Raw genomic sequence first — 21,652 nt, forward strand, 5'->3', positions numbered from 1 at the left:
CCAATTTGAAGATCTCATGCGTCTCTAAATCGGGTATAAATAATTACAATAAATGCCCCCATTCGTAAAAAGGAAGGATGAGAAGCACTTAACAATCAATCATTGATACACAGCACTTTGGAAATTCTGCTGAACAAACATTAGAGGCCCTCCTATCCTGGGGCAGGGAATGTTCCTTGAGCAAGCCCCTGTTCTGCTGTCTGCAGGTAGCTCCCCAGTCCCTCTTTCTCTGTGGGTCTTGACTCCACCCTCCAGGACATCTTCTTTTTTTTTTTTTTTCTTTTTTCCTGTTATCATCCTCTCTGGTTGTATGTTGGGAGGGCATCGGGGATTGTGCCATCCTGGGGGAAGGAGCAACTTGGTCAGCCAGCTTCTTGCCCAAATTGTCTCAAAAAGTCACAAACTCTTACTTGAGGATGACAGTGCTTTGAGCAGTAGAACTCTTTCAAAGACTTTGTTAGCTATTGATTTATTTGATTCCATTTTTGTGCGCCAGCAGCCTACACCAGAATTCTCTGGTGGACGTATGTTTTTCTCTAGACTTAAGGACACTGTGGGCTTGTCAAGCTATTGCAGACTCATGCCTTCAGGAATTGTGGCCACTCTCACAATTTGTTTTCAGCCTACATCTTAATCAGTGGTGTTGAGCTCAATACATTTCTCAATTTTATCTTTTGTCACTTGAAGATTAAAAACAGCCCCATTTTTCAACTCTGAAATCCCAGAATTTAAGGCTCCCTGTTTTCTTTTTCATGCCATCCTGCGAACAGGCCAGTTATTTTCTGGATTCATTTCATTTTTAAAATATCAAATGCAGCTAGTAACAAGTAACACACTCTAGCAATATTCCATTTAAATACCTTTCCAGCCAAAGCCACAAGTTCATCAGAAGGCTATCTGCAGTTATGGTCACTGCAGCAAACCTGTATTATTACACTGATTACCACTTTTCAGTTTCCTTCAATACTTTCTCACCACCAACAGCTTTATCCCGAAGGAATTGCCACTGATTTTTTTTTCATACAACAGCACCCTACTCCCCATCAGTTTTTATATTAGCTTCCTCGCTGCACAAAGAGCAACCCCAACACTCTGGCAGTTAATAACAACAAACACATTTCTTGCCCATGTGACATGTTAGCAAGTGCCACTTGGCTGTGAATACTTTGGCACTGTTTCACATATCTTCACAGTCAGGGACCCAGGCTGAAGGGGCAACTGCTATGTGTAACGAATGCATTCTCACGACAGAAAGGAAGCACAAGAGATATTAAATCACGGTTAAGGTCTTTGTTGAAAGTAGCATGGTTACTTCTCACATTCCATTTACCAAGTCTAGCATAATGGAGTGGGGAAGTATTTTCTGCCCATTTTGAGGAAGTAGAGTAAATATTTTCAAATAATACAACCAACCATGTACTCTACTGAGAAAGCAAACTGATAGGGGTTCCTGGGTGGCTCAGTAGGTTAAGCATCTGACTTCGGCTCAGGTCATGATCTCACAGTTTGTGGGTCCTGTGTCGGGCTCTGTGCTGACAGCTCAGAGCCTGGAGCCTGCTTCGGAGTCTGTGTCTCCCTAGCTCTCTGCCCCTTCCCACTCACACTCTGTGTGTCTCTCTCAAAAATAAAGAAGTATTTTTTTTAATTGAAAAAAAAAAAGAAAGCAAACTTATAAAACCTCAGAGTTAGGGATATGTTAGACCAGCTCCATGAAATTAGTGCAATGATCAGGATTTTTATAAGGTCAATTATTTATCATTCTGGAAAAAAAAAGAAGAAGAAGAAAAAAGAAACCAATGAACTATTTGACTTTGTGCTATAAAACCTCTCACAAAGATATGGTATGAAAGTGATCAATATGCGAAATCGCTTCTATGAAAGTGAAAACATGAGAGAAGCATAAAGTTTCTTAATTGTGTGCTTTGTCTGTTTTATGAGAATAAAAATGTTGATAGTGAATTACATGTTATGGATATTTGCACAGGCAACCTGGATTTGCTGAATCCTTACAGTTTACATTTGATTTAGTCAAGGACTTTACATCACAACCAACAGAAGCGTTAGGGGTAAAAAATCTGCCCAGCATTGTGGGGTTCTTCTGATTATTCTTACACAATTCACAAACATTAAGTGCGATGTTTTCCATTTGAATGGCAGCCATTGCCAGGCAAGGCTTCTGAGAGATAACAAAGTGAAGAGCGCCCTCTAGGGGTAAGTTGTAGGTTTTAACTTGTAAACAGAACCGTCCAAGAATTTCATTCTTTTCATTTTGCTTCTTGATCTGGACTCTGAAATTTAAAAAACAGAATCTTAGAAATATCAACAACACTCTGAAGTGCCTTCCCCCGTGTCTGAAACCTGTGTATTTTATATTGAGAAGTATCAAGCAAGTCAATACTCTTCATATAATAAAACATGTTATTTAGTCTGTTACTTTCTTATCCTTAAACTGTCACAAATATATGCTCAACTTTATTTTTAAGAAGAAATAAAAGTCTTCACCCTGGAGACGGAGCTTGAATAATCTGCAATGTAGATTTTGGTTTTATTGATTACAGGCCAGTGTAATCACTGGGAAGAAATATCTAACAAGTTTCTAACTCACGATAGTTCCAGAATGATTACACATTTTATTAATCAAGGTCACAGTCACCTCATTTTACTGGTGTCAATGAAAACCTGATGCGATGTGTTAATTAAGAATCACCATGGCAATGAAAATGGATATCTTAAACAGCGTGGGCATGGCTGCTATTTATGTGTGAGTTCCAAGTGCCCTCTGTCGGACAAACGCAGCTGCTGAGAAAGCCCTGTGTCCCACCTCTCCCCTAGAGTGCCTATTCAAGCTAAAGTTCCATTAAAAAGATGTAGGCGCTCAACCCATGCAGAGATATAGGATCAGGCTTTATATTAAAATCGTGGAGGAAAAAAATTCATTGAAGCTTTATTGTATCTGAATGACTAGTTCTCAAATACCATTCCTTTTTTTTTTTAATGACCGAAATCTCATTTTAAGTAGGATTGCCTCTTTGAGGAATTAGAAACGAGTAGAAAACAAGTCATGGACAACATTTGAAAACTCGAATTTTCTTTTCAGCACTTAGAGATATGTTTCTTCTTCCACCTAACTGACCTAGAATCCCATGTACGTAAGTTTTTCATCCCCCAGGGCGATGAGGCCAGTTTGCTCAGCTGCGCTGTAAGTTACCAAAAAGGCAATGTGTCTACTGTGTAGTTGAAAATGCTATATTTGCAGTAACCAACTCAGAGTCTAGGATTGAGCAGAATAGTATAGTCTTGGAAGGCGAGGGTGCGATATTTTTTTGGCATCCAGAAACTACTAGGTGCCTTCGTACGGGCAGACGCTACCATTAATTGTGTCGATCAGACTTCCAGCTGTAAGACAGGGATTTTGCCCTTATGAAGCCTAGTCCACATTTCTTTTTAAAAAAATTTCCTCCTTCTCCGGTGGTCTCTCTAAGCCATTAAAGCCTTAAATGTATAACCTGGAGTTCTGGAAAATCAGTCTTTAAAAAAAAATGAAAGAACAAGATAATCTGCACTCCTGAACTCAAGAGCAAGGCGTCTTCTGTCTGCAAATGCCTTTCTCCTGAGAATTATGAGTTTTTCCAAACCATGAGGTGATAGCCTGGCTCTTAGTAAGCCCAAAGAAATACATTTACAAAAATAAAAATTAGAGCAAGCCTCTTTCATCCATGTTTAACCATTTCATTTAGCTGCTAACATTTTTTAGCTGCTAAAATATTAGTAAAATAACCCAAAATATGATGACTATTGCTTCTCTGCAATAAAAGTCATATGGACCGAATTGTTTTTCCTAAAAAAAATGTATATTGAAGTCATAATGCCCCAGTGCTTCAGAATGGGACGGTATCTGGAGATAAGGTCTTTAACTAAGTTGAGGTCGTTAGGGTGCCCCCAATCCAATCTGACTGGTATATTAACAAGAAGAGGAGATTAGGACATATACACACACAGAGGGAAGACTGTGTAAAGACACACAGAGAGGACGGCTGGCCATCTACGAGCTAAGGACAGAGGCCTCAGAAGAGATGTGCCCGGCGACACCTTGATCTCGGCCTTCGAGCTCCAGAACTGTGAGAAAGTACATTTATTTTGCTTGAGCCATCCAGTCTGTGCTACTGTGTATGGCAGCCCTAGCAAACTGATACAATAAGTGAGGCTGGCACTGGTTATTTCTATGACTACATATCAGAAAAGAGATTCTAGTGTTTCTTGTAGCTTTCGCCTCAATTTTTTTGCCTCACGGCTGATAGCCAGCTAATTCTGCTCCAGACAAGACAGCTACATCCAAGACAGGAAAAGAGGGGGAGAGAATACTTTTCTTTTTACTAAAAAATAAAAGATGGGACTTCATTTTCTAATACAGACTCATTGCAAGTATCAGAAAACTGAGAGGCTCAAACAAGATTTATTAGCTCGAGAATTAGAAATCCAGGGGTAGTGCCAACTTTAGCTATGGCTGGATTCACAGATGAAATGATATTATCTGGGGCGAGAGTCTCTCTATCTCTTAACTTCTCTTTCACCATGTCTTCTGCTCCTCGGGGCTATCCCTAGAAATTCCAGGATCTTTTCTCATGGCAACAGGTTGGCTGCCATAGGTGTAGCCTCGCGTTGTTTCAAGATCTAGTCCAGCAAGAAAGAGTTCTGTCTCCCAACATCCCTGAGGAACATATTCTTCTTTCCTTGGCTCACCCTCCTGGCATAATTATATAAATACGTCTTCATCCTCTTGTGTTAGCATGAGCTCTAGGAAGTCAGTGTTCACTTAACAATGTTGATGATGCTCAACATTGTAAAGAGTAAAGGACCACTTTTCATCAAGCACTTACTATATACTAGGCATGGTTCATTATCTCCTTGAATCATCACAGAACCTAAGGCAACAGGAATGATTATCCTACCTCAAAAAATACTATTGACTATTGATATATTTTTATATAACCAATCTTAAGTAAATAAAGTAACTTGGTACCAATAACTGAGATTAAAAAAAAAAAAAACAGAGCCAGAAATTTAATACATTTCTGGCTGGCTCTGGAATCTTCATCCTCCTAATCAGTTTGCTCCACTGGATTCTATATCGTTTCAAACAAAGCATGGACAGCTCTTGCTCGTCTCCATTTCAAGAACCTCTCCTGCCATGACTTCTGCCCACCTAGTTCTAGTAATTCCTGGCTACTAGAACTATACCTCTCCTCTATTCGGTTCATGAAAGGCTAATTCTTAACAAACAAATGCTTCAGTCTTCCCAACCATTTTAATTTTAGGAAAGAAAGATTTCCCCTTATCCTGGTAAGGAGAATCATTTAAATTCGTATAGTCACTCCATCCCTGCCCCTTCACAACCTCATCCATCTTTTTAAAATTTCTCTGATTTTTTTTTAATTAGGAAGTTTCACTTTCCTTTAAGACTCAGTCCTTAAAATAGGCTGGTGATGCAAGACATTTGCAAATAAATAGACAGCACTTATACCAATAGATAAGGATCCAAATGAGGGCCCAATTTCACATTGCCTTCTTTTGACCAAAGATCTATTTTCAGTGTAGAGGTCAGATGTAGTCAATAGCACCTCTCTGCTTAAATCAGAAGCATGCTGGCATTATCAGCAGCAAGCAGAGTATGGTACTGAGAACAATTACAAGGAAATTTGAAAGATATGGACCCTGGCTCTTTAGCGATCACAAATCAAGAGGCTATGTAATCATATCTGACAGGTGCTTTTCTCAAGGCCACATCAGCTATGAGGGGCACAACTTGGAAATAAGATGATGTTAAAATATAATGTAGCCTCATCTGAAGATTTGAGGGAATTCTGGTCACCATATGCACTCAGTTTCCCTCTTAAGAAGAGATGCTTTTCCTCTGACATCTTGAATAATCTCGTCACCCCAACATTATATGCACCCCGCTGTATCATATGTTTCATTTATGGAAGTGTGTCCTCCCCAAGATTGGTGCTCTATAAAAACAGTGTCTACATCTTATTCATTCTTCTGTGTGCAGTGTCTGGCATACTGCCTGGTATACAGGGCTTGGTAAGTATTTGTGATTTGCAGGGGAAAATGCTTCACAAAGACTGTGGTCCACTGTCTTCTGTGAGCTCCTGTCCTTCAGCCACTGAGACGGCAGCAATAAACTCCGAGAGAATCTCCACTTCTGGTGACAAAGTTCCTTGCACCACCAGTGCTGAAGCTCATGGATTCTCCAGGACAGATGGCAGAAGCTTCCAGCCAGTCTCTCGTGGCTGGAATTTGATGCCAGTTTCCGAGATTCAATGGCTGACATGACTGACCCAGAAGAAGCTTTCTCAGGATTAAATTATCATTTGCTGCTTTGGGATTGTGTTTATTTTTTAATTGTTAATTAGTCTCACACCCTAGCCGCCTGCCAAATGAGAAAGGCGGCTCTGTCCTCCTTCTCTTACCATGTACTCTGGTTGATACATACCACATGAAGTCCTTTCCACAAACCCACTCCAGCTTGCAAATCTCTCTTTTCCTCCATTTGAGTCATTCGCCACCTCTCATCAGTTCCACTGGCAGAATTTGACTTGAGGCTCATACTTCACACTGAATGACTTACTACAAACAAAGAGGCACAGATAGGATGCTGGTAATGTAAGAAAATGATCAATTGTGGCACGGCATCCTGAAGCCTGGGTGGTAGGAGCTATAGGAACGTATTAGAATGCTATAAAGTGTCCCTGAGATTCTCAGCTCCTTCAGGGCGGAGACTGTCTTGTTCACTGCCTTAGCACCCAGAACAATGCTTGGCACTCAGTAGACACTCAATAAATACCTCCTAAATAAATGAATAAAGACTTGAACACTGCCGGGCAGCAAAACTTCATTATTTACCAAGTGCACTTGAGGAAGTGTGTGTGTGTGTGTGTGTGTGTGTGTGTGTGTTCTTGAGAATTCTGAATCATGATCCTGAGATCCAGAAGACTACAGGATGATGGCATAGGCCTCATCTCTGATCTTCAACTCTTTCTAGAAACATGGCTATTAAAAATAACCCCCCCCAAAAAAAAAAACACAAGTCATGTGTATCAAGTTAGCATGTTATCAGAATAAACAGAGACAGAGTGAAGTCGTTAAGAACCTAGACTCTGAAAGCAGACTGCACACATTGAAATTGTGGGTCAAACTGAGTAGCTCCATGACTTTGGACAAAACAATTAGCCTCTCTGTACCTCACTTCCTCATAATAGGTAACCATAAACTATCGTGCTTTGCGGGATAGGTTTGCATAAGGATGACAGATGAGTTAATATGCGGGAAGCACTTAGAATGTTGCCTGGCAAACAGTAAACATTCAACCAATGTTTGTAGTTGTTATTATAAAGAGTTGTGAAGCTTAATTTGGGCCCCACGACTGATGAGCCAGATTTCAATATATGTTCTGTACACTAAGTTATTGTGGTCCTATCTGGACCATGAGGGAAGCTTGTTCTCTTGAGAGTGAAGGATGGAATTCTCTCACTAGTAGGAGTAAGATTTCTCATTGTCTATTGTTATAAAAAAAAAAAAAAGTCAGTTACAGAACTAGAAAAGAGAACACACAGGGTAGGTCTTGATCTAGTCAGATGAAAAAATTCTCGATGACAGTTGGAGACTGACCTGTATGAAATATTCTGAAAGATATCTCACTGATAAGTTAGTCTCTAACATGAGAACAAATGCCGATAGTAATAACTGCAAGTAATAGCTAACATTTACCTTTCTAAATACTATACATGTGTTTACTTGGATAATCCTCAGTTCACCTTCTGACATAAGAACTGGTAAGCAAGGAGCCTGGCCTGTGGCTGAAGAGCAAACACCCATGAATGGGGTCTGTGTCAGTCAGGGCAGACAAGGTTTTCCTGTGGTAACAAAAAGCCTTATAGACTTGACACCAAACTAGCTTATTTCTCGCTCACAATCCTCGTCCCTTACGGATCAGCAAGCAACCCGCCTCCACACTGCCACTCAAGATTAGCCTAATTGCTCCTGCTGGTCAGCATGATACTTCTTTTGTGGAATCACACAGAATTGGGCCTCCAGAATGGTACTGACATGTCCATTTTGGGTGATCCTCACTTATGCTGGACAAAATCCTTTGTTCTTAACCACCATCTGTCCCCTACCAACACTTGTGCTGAAACCATGTTTGAGCCCTTATGTCAGCTCTCACCTGTCCATGTTTAATTTGTAAAACCACCTCTAGTCTACAGCATCTGAGAGTGACAGCAGGTATCTTTTATTCTGTGGACTTCCCGCTGCTGACACGCAGAGCTGATGCCACCTCTCATGAAGGCTCAGCATTACATGACAGAGAGTGGGAGGATGTGGGGATTGCCTGTCCTTCTGGAGCAAATGTTTACTTACATCACTGCTCTTTAACACCAATGGGCTCTGGAGTTGATGTCTTCTCTTGCCTCCAGTTGCTGTGGTGATGGCACATTCTTTCAGGTCTGTCTTAAGCATGCCAGATGAGCGACCAGACATTCGTTGTGTGAATGAGGCTGCTCTTCTCACTCTGCCCACAGGCCTCTCACCTACCCTCCCTGCCCTTGTCAGCATGTGAAATTCAGGGATGTAAACAACATTGAAAGAGATCGCATTTTAGGAATGCAGAGATGACAGCCCGATGGAGTTTAAGAGAAGAGATGGCCAGAAGTTGTGTTATATTCCCTTACACTATAACCTTCTAAACAGGACACATAACATGACCAAAAATGAATGATTATTCACATTTTTTTTTCATGCATGGGGAAGATGACGTGTGAGCATCATCAAAAACAAAACAAAACAAAAGCCTAGTAACAACCTTTGAGGGAATCATTGGAAGCCAGGATTCAGGAATGGCAGAATGGGTAATGCAGTGTCAGGACTGATGATATAAGCAGCATTCAACGCCTGGAACTGGAGGAGTGCAGAGGCAAGGAACTCTATATTGTTTCAATACAAACAGCTTCCAAAGAGCCATGGCATTGTAAGTAATAACAGCGTTGCCATCCTTTTCTCCCAGTGCAAGATATTAAATTTGCCAGAAATGGTGCATTTGACAATAAAGGCGAAAACATAGTTCTGGAACTGAAAAATAAAGAGATGGTTCCTGGACACTACAAAACAAATCTTTACCTGCAAGTGATTGGGCAATAATCAAATACCTACATACTTCTATAACCATTATTCTAAACTTTCATTGATAAATACCTCCCACAGCCCTATGAATTTTGTAATATGCTTTTAGATCAAATTGTTTATATAGGTAGGGGCTTGCAAAGGAAATTTTGCCTGGGACCTCCCATATCCTGTTTTCCTTCACAAGCTATTGACCAGAACTAGTCTCATGGTTTATCTGACTGCCACGGGGGCTAAAACTTGAGTGCCCAAAAGGAGAGAAGAACCAAACATGACAGACACAGGTAATGCTTAATGCAGTCACCAACAAGCATGAGTCTGGAAGTTGTAAGACGGTCCACATTTCAGTAATTATAAGCTGCCCACTGGGTTGCCAATTCCCTTGTTTATCCCATAGCTGTTTCTAAATCCTTATCAGATATGAAAGCCTTGCCTTAGCTGTGCTGTCCTACAATCTATCATAGCACTCACAGCATAAATACTATATAAGTCAGAGTTCCCGGGATGCAGAAAGCAATCAGCAGAAACATCAGCTGTCGCCTTCGACAGAGTGGAGATGAGGATTCCAGAGATAGGCAACCAAGGAGACGAAGAAATAACGGAACTGATAGAAAAGAAACAGACAGAGAAATTTCACTGTTTTCTTTAACTGACAGAGAAATTTCTAGAGAATCTCCTATAGACACTATAGGGAAGAGGAGTCTGGGGTTCTGAATATGGATTGTGACTGGGAGTCATTATATATTGGGGTATACCTGCATCAGAGTACCTGAAATTTGTCTTTGAACATCTGTCTCCTCTCCAGAGATCTGGTCTACGGTTCAAATCCTCAGAGCTGGATCCGACATTTCCCCTATAGAAAGTCAATCCCAATGAAGTTACAGTAGGTACCATAAATATGAACTTGTCTTATCTTTTTCTGTGAAATCTACCTTTTTGGAAGATTTTTTAAAATAAAAGATGGTCTCTGGGGCGCCTGGGTGGCTCCGTCGGTTGAGCTTCCGACTTCCGCTCAGGTCATGATCTCACGGTCTGTGAGTTCGAGCCCCGCGTCCACTCTGTGCTGACAGCTCAGAGCCTGGAGTATGCTTCAGATTCTGTGTCTCCCTCTCTCTCTGCCCCTCCCCCATTCGTGCTTTGTCTCTCTCTGTCTCAAAATAAAATAAAACATTTAAAAAAATAATAATAAAATAAAAGATGGTCTTCAAACACTGGTCATTAGAAATGTTGACAGCTGGTGAACAAGATATTTTGGAGTGGGTGGACTTCTCAGTATTCCTCAAACCTCAACATGTGGACTTCCTCATCAGGATTGTACTGCTACATTCAGTTATCCCAAGATAAGTGCTAACTTGGGTATTGAGACTGCCACCCTAATACCGGGTCTGTTCCGCTTGGCCCCCTTGTATAAGGTGCTAACATAGACTCACTGATGCTTCAGAAACATAGAGGAACGTGCCTCGATAGCCTTGCTGGCTTAGAGAAATTCAGGCAACTACAATAATTTAATAGTAAGTAACTTGGGTGGAAATGGGGTAGGGTGAGTGGTCAGTGGGTGGAAGGCACAATAGGGAACACCAAAGGAACTTATGTGCTGATGTTATGAAGCACAATTGCTAGGACAATTTTGTATCCCAAGAACTGGGATTAAAAAAGAAGAGGAAGTTTGCATATTCAGGAGGAAGTGATTCCAGTGTGTAAACGTATACTCATTGATTATATGCAGTAGGAATCCAAGAATTACATGAAGGAGGGCACATTCATGAAATAAAGTTTTCAGTGCATTCAGCTTTAAAATTTGCTATTTAGTTCCTAGTTCAAGTCCTATAACCAGCTAGAATGCAAGTATCCCTCTGATACACAAAATCGATGAAGGAAAAAAATGTGTTTCATAGAAGTAAAATCAACACGTGAAATAAATTTTCAAAACTAACAGGTCAGTTGTGTCCAACAGAAGGAAACGGTCTCAAGATGAACACAGACACTGGAGGATGAGAGACAGTAATTGGAGGCAGCCGGCAAGTGTTTACTCATTTAATCTACAAACATTTATTATGCATCTAGTATGCAGGCAGTATGCTAAGTGGGAAGTTCATAGAAAAAAACAGTATATAATCTTTCTCCCATGGAGATTACTGTCTGGAGTGGGTAAGAGACAACCAGGTAAAGTCTAACTAATAGTGCAGTGAGTATTATAACAGGGCAATCACAGAACACTACAAGGTTATATAAGAGGGGCATCACTATAGTCTTAGAGGTTTTTAAACAATCCCCAGGGGAAGTAATAACTGACTTGAAAAGGAAAGAAGCATGGGGAATAACCAGTTAAATATGGAGAAAATTGATCCAAACAAATGGAACAGCATGTGTAGAGGCCCAGAGAAAACCAAGTACCTAGAATGTTTGCAAAACAAATCTGTGTGGATAGGAGATTGTGAGGGGGGCCAAGGGATGCATCAGGTAAGTGGAGGGGTAAGCAGAGGTCAGATTATGAAGGGCATCATGAAGCCATACGTTGGACTCTACCACCTCTGCAGCGAAGAGGAAAGTCCCCCACTCCTCACCACCACCCAAAATCTCCATTCTCCCTCTCTCTGCTCCCTTCTATCACCCCACATCATTTGATAAAATTGTGTCTTCAAAAAGTAAATGACTTTGTAAATTTACATTCTCATCTACCCAGCATCTCTCACCAAGTCTTCAAATACTATCTTATGGGCAATGTTGCTACAGTAACTTCATCAGAATATCATTCTAACAGTAGAATGTCAAAGCTAATTTAAAGCAGAATAGTATTAAATGTCAATTTCTCCCAATAAAAACACTAGAAAAAATCTGTGGACCAGTAGGGCAGAACACTACCTTAGGACAGAGTATTTATAGAGTTTAAGGTCATGGCTGGGTAGTTTTAAAGTGAGCCTTGCAAGTTGGAAACTGGTTGAGATTGAGCAGAATTTTTTTTATTATTATTAAAATAACTTTGGATTGGTAGAGACAGAGAGGCAGAGGTCTTGAAGCAAGTCTCAATGAGCAAGCTATTTCATTGATTCTCTTTACTTTTCCTTCAATTGATTTTCTTTTCTTTCACAAGCAGGCATTTCTTGAAGCAAACAGCTAAGTTATGTTTGCCTGGTCCCAGCACTGATTAACATAAGGACAAAAAACAATGTCTACTCTCAGTGTTTTTCAACACGGACAAGGAATATTGCTGGTTTAAGTTCCCAATATCCACATAATTTCTTTTGACCATGTTCCCACTTAACCAGTAAAATGCAGGCTAATAAATGGAGAGAGGGAGCAGTTAGACAAGTTATCACGACCCCTATTCTGTCATTATTGGCTAGCATGTATAACTGAAAATTGAATAGAGGTAAAAGTTAAGAAAGGAAAATAAGGCAATAGCCCAAAACTATTATCTTTTTAGTAGCATCCAATACATTACAAATACCCAGCTAGACACAGATTATGATGAGGAGTAAACAAGGAAATATAAGTAGACATTATTATCATTCTTTGGGAGAATAAGTGAAATTTTTAAAGTACAAAAATAATCACAAAACTCCACTTTCTATAAACACATTGTGTCTCTCCACCCAAACATCCTAAAATGTAAGATCTTTCACGGCCTGGCGTCAGCCTCGTCACCCACAATACAGTACTCTCATAAACATGAAGTTTCCCCAAATACATCCCATTTTTTCCAACCTTTGAACACACTGTTCCTTCTTCCTGTAGTGTCTTACTCTTCCTCCTGCCTTTCTCCACCCATCTGGATCATTTTCATTTATCTTTCAACAGTCACCTTCGGTATTATATATTTAAGAAAACTTCCATGACACCTCGGATGCCGTTGAGTTAAAGGCCTCTCCTCTTCGTTTCTATAGCAACCTGTGAATCTCTCTCTCCCTTAGCAGATTCCACAGTGTTACAATTGCTATCAAACTTGTCTCTCTCCCATCTTTAATCCATGGGCTCCCAGGGCACCTGGGTGGCTCAGTCGGTTGAGCGTCCGACTTTGGCTCAGGTCATGATCTCACAGCTGGTGAGTTCCAGCCCCGCGTCGGGCTCTGTGCTGACAGCTCAGAGCCTGGAGCCTGCTTTGGATTCTGTGTCTCCTTCTCTCTCTGCCCCTAACCCACTCACATTCTGTCTCTGTCTCTCTCAAAAATAAATAAACATTAAAATTTTTTTTTAATCCGTGGGCTCCCAAAGCCAAGAACTTTGCTTTGCTCACCAGTGCTTTGCAATATGACCAATACTTACTTTTACTAATTTCTATTGATTATAGTTGGAGAGTTTAAACCTCCTACATGAAAGGATGTTGACTAGAAAGATTTTAGGTGAATCTCCATATTGTAGTTATATGTTTTACATGTGTGTGTTTTATACTTTGAAAACTTTTCAAAATTATTTCTAGAAAAGTTTTTATGGAATTTTTGAATTGTCATAAACCAAACAGAAAAGTATTGATTCTTTAGAAAACTAAGTTTACTCCTTATGTATATCATGACTTAGACTGTAGGGCTCTTTGTCAACCCAGAGAAGTCAATTCTAATTAGGGCAAATTCAGATATTCTGGCTATCCAAGCAAGGGAAATAACAATATCCAATTAGGAGGATAAATCTCTCGAGCTGCAGGAAATATTATCAATGCTAAATGCTCAATACACTGATGGTAAAAATAAAGACCGCACATTGAGAACACAACCTAGACCCAGACCTTGGGTAAAGGACAATCGCTTGATAGGACTGCCCAAAAGAGCTTGTATGAATCTCTCAACGATATGTTAGAGAATTTAGTCCATTAGATATAGCTAAAAAAAATCACTTTCAGTTCCATTAACTACATGTGAAACATGAATATAAATATCTTTTTTAAATATCTTTGAAAGATAGCATGCACTTGTAATTATAAAACAATCCACATTTTAACGTGGTGGTATCAGGTTTTGCCTTTAAAAGCTCTGTAAGTTCTAGTGGGGATGAGCACTTACTAGACAAAGACGATTCATCAGCCCTCATCTTCCCTGGCCCCTCTCAGATCTGGGCACTGGTGCCCTTCACCTGTAGCCTCAGTTTTGTCTGGTCCATCAAGAAGATATGAACAAAGAAAGAAGTATATCAAATACTTCTGCCCTCTCCCACCATCTGCAATCTGGAGTGAGTCTGAGTATGGGAGAGTTGGGCTCTCTTTTCACTGCTGGGTCTTCCTTCCACTTTAGATCCCAAGCATCAGTCTAATTTTCTGCAGGAACAAGGGCTCTTTCTGGAATTCCAGCTCATTTGCCAGAATCTGTATAATACACAGGCCTTGAGAACACCCTGTCTCCAAGATTTGGAACTGCCCAGTGTTATCCCAGATGCTGACTACATACTGAAGATTCACCTAAATTTCAGTCTGTGAAACACCATTGAATATTATCTTCGTTGCTTTGGGTTGCTATAACAGAATGGCACAGAGTGGTTCCCTTAAACAACAGAAAATTATTGCTCACAGTTCTGAAGGCTGGGAAGTTCCAGATCAAGTTACCGTCCTATTTGGTTACTGGTGGGACCTTCTTCCTAACTTGCTGATGGCTACATTTTCGATGTATCCTCCCATGGCAGAGAGTGAGTGAGAGCAGACTCTGGGGTTTCCTCTCACAAGGACACTAATCCCATCAGGTCAGAGTCCCACCCTTATGACTTCATTCAACCTTATTTACCCTCTTATAGGCCCTGTCTCCAAATACAGTCACATTGAGGATTAAGAATTCAAATATGAATTTTGAGGGACATAATTCAACCTATAATAAATATAAAGACTAATATCTAAATCAAGCCTAAGTTCTCCATGTATATTCAACAACAATAACAAGTCAATATTTGTTAAACACATACTTTCACCAAATTATATCTTATTTTTAGGATAATATTATTTTTTTTATTAAAAATTTTTTTAACGTTTTATTTTATTTTTGAGACAGAGTATGAACAGGGGAGGGGCAGAGAGAGAGGGAGACACAGAATCTGAAATGGGCTCCAGGCTCTGAGCTGTCAGCACAGAGCCTGACGCGGGGCTCGAACTCACGGACTGTGAGATCATGACCTGAGCCGAAGTTGGACGCTTAACCGACTGAGCCACCCAGGCGCCCCTAGGATAATATTATTAAGTCGGGTAATACTTCTCCCTACTTTGCAGCAGAGGAAGTTGAAGGTTTGAGGTATAAAACACCCTAACCAAGGCCACATAGCTACAAGATGACAGAGTTAGAACTCAAATCCATATCTGTAGGAATTAAAAGCCCAAACGAGATCTGTCCACTATGCACTTATAGGTCAAAACTATAATTCAGATCAACCCTCAGTCCCAGCCTCTTCCCTCTCCTCAGAAATTGTTAAAGTTTGCCTCACGGACACACCTGAGTTTTGACAATTATAGACCTGACAGTGAGTGAATCAAAATGTATTTCTTTAGCACCTATAATCAAACACTGGGTGAAACACTAGATTACTACTTACGTATCTACACGTGCCTGAAAAGATGAATGTAAATCCAATAGGTTCAGATGGAACTCTGGATACCGTAATCACATCTCGCAGCATTCTGTCTCTTTGATTCATGCTGTTCTTATTTACAGTTCCACATTGCTTTTTGTGTTGTATCAGCTTTCAAACTGCCAACATGGCCATCTTTCTCTATCTTTGTCTTCCCCGGCACAACATCCGTTCATTCTTTAATCAGCAAATACTATTGTGTCCCTACTATGCATTGGGTGCTATTCCAAGCACTTAGGATACATCAGAGAACCAGTATCCCTGCCCCTGGGGGGCTTTTATCCTGTCACAGGGAAACAGAAACCAGAAGCTGTGCTAAACATATGGTGTGACAAAATTACAATATGCAGTATGGAAAAAGAAAAGGCAGCACAAGTTAAGGGAAAGGAGGAGTAGGAGAGGAGAATGTCAAGGTGAATGTCTTTGAGGAGGGGCATCTGAACAAAGAGATAAGGAGATGACACACATCTGAGGAAGAGCATTCCAGGCAAGAAAGAACACGTGCAAAAAGCAGGCCTGGCCTGTTGGAGAACCAGCTCACAGAGCCACTTGGCAGGAGCAAGTGAGCAGGAAGAAAGTCAGAGAGCTGGAAGGGGGCAGCTATAATGAAGGGCCTATAGGCCATTATAAGGGGTTTTGTTTTTACGCTGAGAAACATGAGACATCATTGCAGGATTCTGAGCATAGGAGTGATCATGACCAGACTCACATTTTTAAGGTATCATCTTAGCTTCCAGATAAAGGACAGACAGGAGGTGGTAGGGGGAGCAAGGATAAAAGCAGGGAGGCCATCAGGAGACTATTGTAATAGTCCAGGTAAGAGATGTTTGATGGCTTGGACCAAAGAGGATGGGTGTGATGATGGGGAGAAGTGGTTAGATTCTGGATATATGTTGAAAGTAAAAGAAATGTCATGTACTGACCAGATCTGTCAGTTCTTGAGCCAAAGGGCAAGAAATGTATCCACTGGCTTAGCCCTCAATGCACGAGGTGGAGGGGCTTGAAATAACACCTGACATAGTAAGACCTGATTGCCCGCCAGTCACCCTAACAAGCACATCTTGTAAGATAGGAAATCAACGCACAGAAACAGTGAATGACTCTAGTTAGTGAGTAGACGAGCTGGTACTTGAGCCCAGAACATCTGGAACTAGAACCCGACATACAAAACCACTCTTCATTGCAGGTTGAGGCACAATTTCTAGACTTGAGATCTGGTGACTCAGGAACAAACAGCTGGAGACAATGCACCCAGGGTGAATCGGGGTAACCTCTGAAGTACAGCAATCTCGAACTCACCACAGAGTCCGAAAACCCATGAAAAACGCCGTAACAATGAATGAACTTGATTCTGGAATGAATGAGTCTCTGGGCACAAGGTGATTCCACGCTGGGATGACAGCTAACTAGAAAGATGGCAATTTTACACACCTCCCTGTGTCCTTAAACAGAGTACGGTACATGATTGAACACTTTCTTAATGATTGGAGACAACATTATGAACATTCATGAGAGCACTGGAGTCCAAGAAGCAGAGTCGCTTAGGCCATTTGGCTGTGGGGGAGGTTTGGGTATGATTCTTTTTTAAAAGAGTATATTGAAGTTTGAAATGAGGAGAAGAGATTAAGTGGCTGGCAGAACACAGGGAGTGTTTTGCAGCTCAGCCTCAGGAGACATAAAGGGAATTGATTCGGGAGTACAACTGGGCCTTTGGGACTGCATTTCTGCCTCTGAGCAGGAGAGCACAGAGATGACAGAGACGGGGCTGACAGAGGCGCTGCTATCCTGTGACTGGCATTTTCCTGGGAAGAGACAAGCCATGTGTGAGGCTAAAAAAAACACGAGTGAGACCCTCCCCTCCTCCAAGCCAGGGGTGCGCTGATAGATTTCCAAGCTTTCCTTTCATAAGCCCCCGAAGTGCACCACGCATGTACTGCTGACTATAGGGATCGTCTTGCTGGAGAGAGGGCAGTAAGTGTCTCACATTGATGGGAAAGGTACTGGAGTGAAGCCTACACAGATAGTGTCATTACTTTCTTGGAATGTGAACTACAGGGGTTTAACTCCCTCTTAAATGGCTATCAAGTCTTCCAACTAACCTCTCATTTTGGATTAGGAGTCATATTTTTTAAATGGATTTTTTAAAAATCGAATCATGGGACACTCCACTGCTGTAAACTCAGGCAGAATTCTGAGACAGTTCTCAAGATCCAGTCCAACCCCTGCCTCCAGGGCATACAAACTTTCTCGCAGTTATTTTTTTTTTTTAATTTTTTTTCCAACATTTATTTATTTTTGGGGGGACAGAGAGAGACAGAGCATGAACGGGGAAGGGGCAGAGAGAGAGGGAGACACAGAATCGGAAACAGGCTCCAGGCTCTGAGCCATCAGCCCAGAGCCTGATGCGGGGCTCAAACTCACAGACCGCGAGATCGTGACCTGGCTGAAGTCGGACACTGAACAGAATGCGCCACCCAGGCGCCCCACTCTCCCAGTTATTTAACAGACACTAACCTAGGTGCTGCTGTGAAGGACTATGTGAGATAAAATAAAGGTACCAAATCTTAAGACAGGGGAAATTATCTTCAGTGGGCCTGACCTAATCAGGTGAGCCCCTAAAAGAGACTGGTGTCCTGGTAAAAGAGATTCAATGCGTGGGGTGGAGGGTGGAGGAAGGTTTGACATGAGAGATTCTTTGTTGCTCACTTTGGAGATGGAGGGGAGCAAGTGTCAAGGAATGTGAGTGACATCTAGGAACTGAGAGCCATCCCCAGCTGACAGCCAATAAAGAAAGGGGACCTCAGTCCTACCGCCACAGGGAACTGAAATCTTCCAATAACCTGCATTCTTCCCCAGAGCCTCCAGAAAGTAACCCAGCCTGGCCAATGCCCTGATTTCCACCTTTGAGACACAGAACAGAGAACACAGCCATGCCATCCATGCTCAGACGTCTGACCTACACAACCATGTGTGAACTAAAACTGGGTGTTGCTTCAAGCTGCAGAGTTTATGGTAATTTGTTATATAGTGAAAGAAAACTAGCACAATGGCTAAAAGTACATTTTGGAAATAAACCACTAACAGAAATGTCTTTGTAAATAAGATGTGATTAATTCTTTGAAAGAATTCTTCCTACACCTGGATACTTACCTCCATTTTTGTCAAATATCAGAATTTGTATTTTGTATTGGAGGGTTTCTTAAGGCAAGCTGTGTCTTTCTACTAAAGTATGTTTTGTTACTAAGGGACAATCATAAGAGCTAAGTTTCACTATGAAGTTGAGTCAAAACCAACTAGCCAAGAAATACTTCTAAAAACGATTTTAATAAATATGCTATAATTGACTTGATATGTAACCATATGTAAATGAATGTTTACCTTTGAATAGTTTATAATTGATTCCTCTTATTTAAATATATTTTCCTTTCTAATGAAGTTCATACTGTTTAAACTTTAAAAAATAAGTATTAAATCATTTTATCAATAATCGTTGATGCATTTACAATCCATTCATACATTTACCCAGAAATGAAATATATTTTTTTAATATTTATTTATTTTTGGGAGACAGAGAGACAGAGCATGAGCGTGGAAGGAGCAGAGAGAGAGGAAGACAAAGAATTGAAAACAAGCTCCAGGCTCTGAGCTGTCAGCACAGAGCCTGACGCAGGACTGAACTCACAAGCCGTGAAATCATGACCTGAGCCGAAGTCAGAGGCTTAACTGACTGAGCCACCCAGGCGCCCCTTGAAATGAAGTATTTTTAAAAGGCTCTTCAGAACTCAGAGGAAAAAGGGTATATAAAAATATAACATCATGGTTCATAAAGGTAAAAGAAATTAGAATGCCTAATTAGAAAATGTTAGTCAGAATCAAGGGCTTTTACAAATTACATTTTGAGGAGGACGAGTTAAGAAAGTAGAGGAATAGGGGGACCCTAAGCTTGTCTTGACCCTTAAACACAGCTAGATTGTTCTCAAGTCATTCTCAACACCGAAGAAATCAATTGGAGGTCTGAGAGAACAAAAACTCCAAGTCTACAAGTAGAAAAGTGACCACCTTCTGGAAGATAGGAGGTGCAGAGAGTTGACTTGGGGGACATAGAGCTATCTGAGGCTACCACAGATCATTAGAAGCAACAGAATACAAAATCTGAGCTTTTAGAAGTCCACTACCAGGGGGGATGTGCCTGACTCTAAGGTGCTCAGGTGGTGAAGCCGGGTGGAGTCCTAGGAGTGACAGCTGATCTAAGGATTCCCTGGGTCACAAGAATGGGTGGGGCCAACGTGCTGCACTGCTCAAAAGCATAGGAGTGGGGGCTCCAGCCAAGGGCACCGAGCTGGGATGCTGCCTTTCTGCTATGTTTTGCCATAAACTCTGAACTGCTGCATGGTTGTGCAACCACTTTCCTTGTATCAGCTGGCAAATGGCAGGAGCACAGCAAAACCCTCTCCCAGAGACACAGAGTGAGTTCACCTTTAGGGAGTCCCTAAAATTTGGAGATTTGAAACACTCTTGGGCCTCTGATATTAAAATCTTGGACACAGGCAGGGTGAAACGCAGGGTTTTAACCGAAATCAGTGACACTAGAGGGGTGATTGATTCTCTTCTGTGAGGGTTCTCTGAAGAGTCCACAGGTGGGAACTTTCAGCTCTGGGGCTAGCAAGCAGGGTGCCGCCGTAGTCATCCTGCTCATCAGCCCTGAAAGCCTTCAGGGAGCAAAAGAGCGCCACCTAGTGGAGGCTGGAGCCCATTACACCAAGCCCACCCCACTGTGCCTTTCCTCTAGGGCAAGTCAGCCTGAGAATCAGAGCAACAGGTCTACCCCCAGAAGACCTGCGCAAACAACTGGCTTGCAACAAGTCTACTGATCATAGAGTGCTGCAAAGCTTCAGCTCTAGGGGAACTAGGATCTAACTTCCTTTTTACTTTTATTTTTTATTTAATTATTTTTTTCACTTACTTCTTCAATTTCTTTTTTACTTTTATTATTTTTTTAATTTTTACTTTTATTTTTCTTTGTATTTTTAAATGTTTTTCTTTATTTTCATTTCATTTTCTTTTATTAATTTTTTTTTATATTTTTATTTTTGGATCTAGATTCTTTTAGCAAGCAGACCAAAACACATCCAGGATCTAGTTTTTGGGGGGTATTTTGGCTTTTTCTTTGTTTGTTTGTTTTTTGTTCTTTCTTTCTTTCTTCTCTTCTTTTCTGGACAAAATGATGAGATGGAGGAATTTACCCCAAAAGAAAGAACAGGAAGTAGATCTCACAGCCAGGGACTTCATCAATGCAGATATAAGTAAGATATCTGAACTAGAATTTAGAACGAGTATGAGGATACTAGCTGGACTTGAACAATGTATAGAAAACACTAGAGAATTCCTTTCTGCAGAGATAAAAGAATAAAACCAAGTCGAGTTGAAATTAAAAATCCTATAACTGAGAAGCAAACCCAAATGCAGGCCATAAAAAGAGGATCGACAAATCAGAGGTGTGAATTAATGATACAGAATATAAAATTCTGGAAAATAATGAAGCTGAAAAGAAGAGGAAAAGAAAGGTAAAGGATCACAAGCAACTTATTAATCTTCATATCATAAGAGTCCCAGAAGATGAAGAGAGAGAAAAAGGGGATGATGGTTTATTTAAAAAATTATAGCAGGAAAATTCTCTAAGGAAGGACATAGACATCAAAATCCAAGAAGCACAGAGAACTCCCATTAAATTCAACAAAAGTCTACCATCACCAAGGCATATTACATTCAAATTCACAAAATACACAGACAAAGAAAGAATCATGAAAGCAGAAAGAGAAAACAAAGTCCTTACCCTACAAGGGAAGACAGATAAGGTTCGCAGCTGATCTGTCCCCAGAAACATGGCAGGCCAGAAAGGAGTGGCAATATATATTCAACGTGCTTAATGGGAAAA

The 21,652-nt window shown here is 40.9% G+C and overlaps 1 long non-coding RNA gene across 1 annotated transcript in view; it reads right to left on the reverse strand.

Moving 5' to 3' along the window:
* Positions 1-1,916: 1,916 nt before the first annotated feature.
* Positions 1,917-21,652, reverse strand: part of LOC122483182 — a 53,278-nt gene continuing 33,542 nt past the window's right edge. Inside the window, exons 3-5 of the long non-coding RNA XR_006297322.1 lie at positions 9,950-10,033; positions 6,497-6,630; positions 1,917-2,288 (exon numbers count right to left, since the gene is read on the reverse strand). This is a non-coding gene — a long non-coding RNA (uncharacterized LOC122483182). The remainder of the gene's footprint in view (positions 2,289-6,496; positions 6,631-9,949; positions 10,034-21,652) is intronic.

This window comes from Prionailurus bengalensis, chromosome D1, assembly GCF_016509475.1.
Source record: "Prionailurus bengalensis isolate Pbe53 chromosome D1, Fcat_Pben_1.1_paternal_pri, whole genome shotgun sequence".
In the NCBI taxonomy this organism is placed as follows: domain Eukaryota; kingdom Metazoa; phylum Chordata; class Mammalia; order Carnivora; family Felidae; genus Prionailurus; species Prionailurus bengalensis.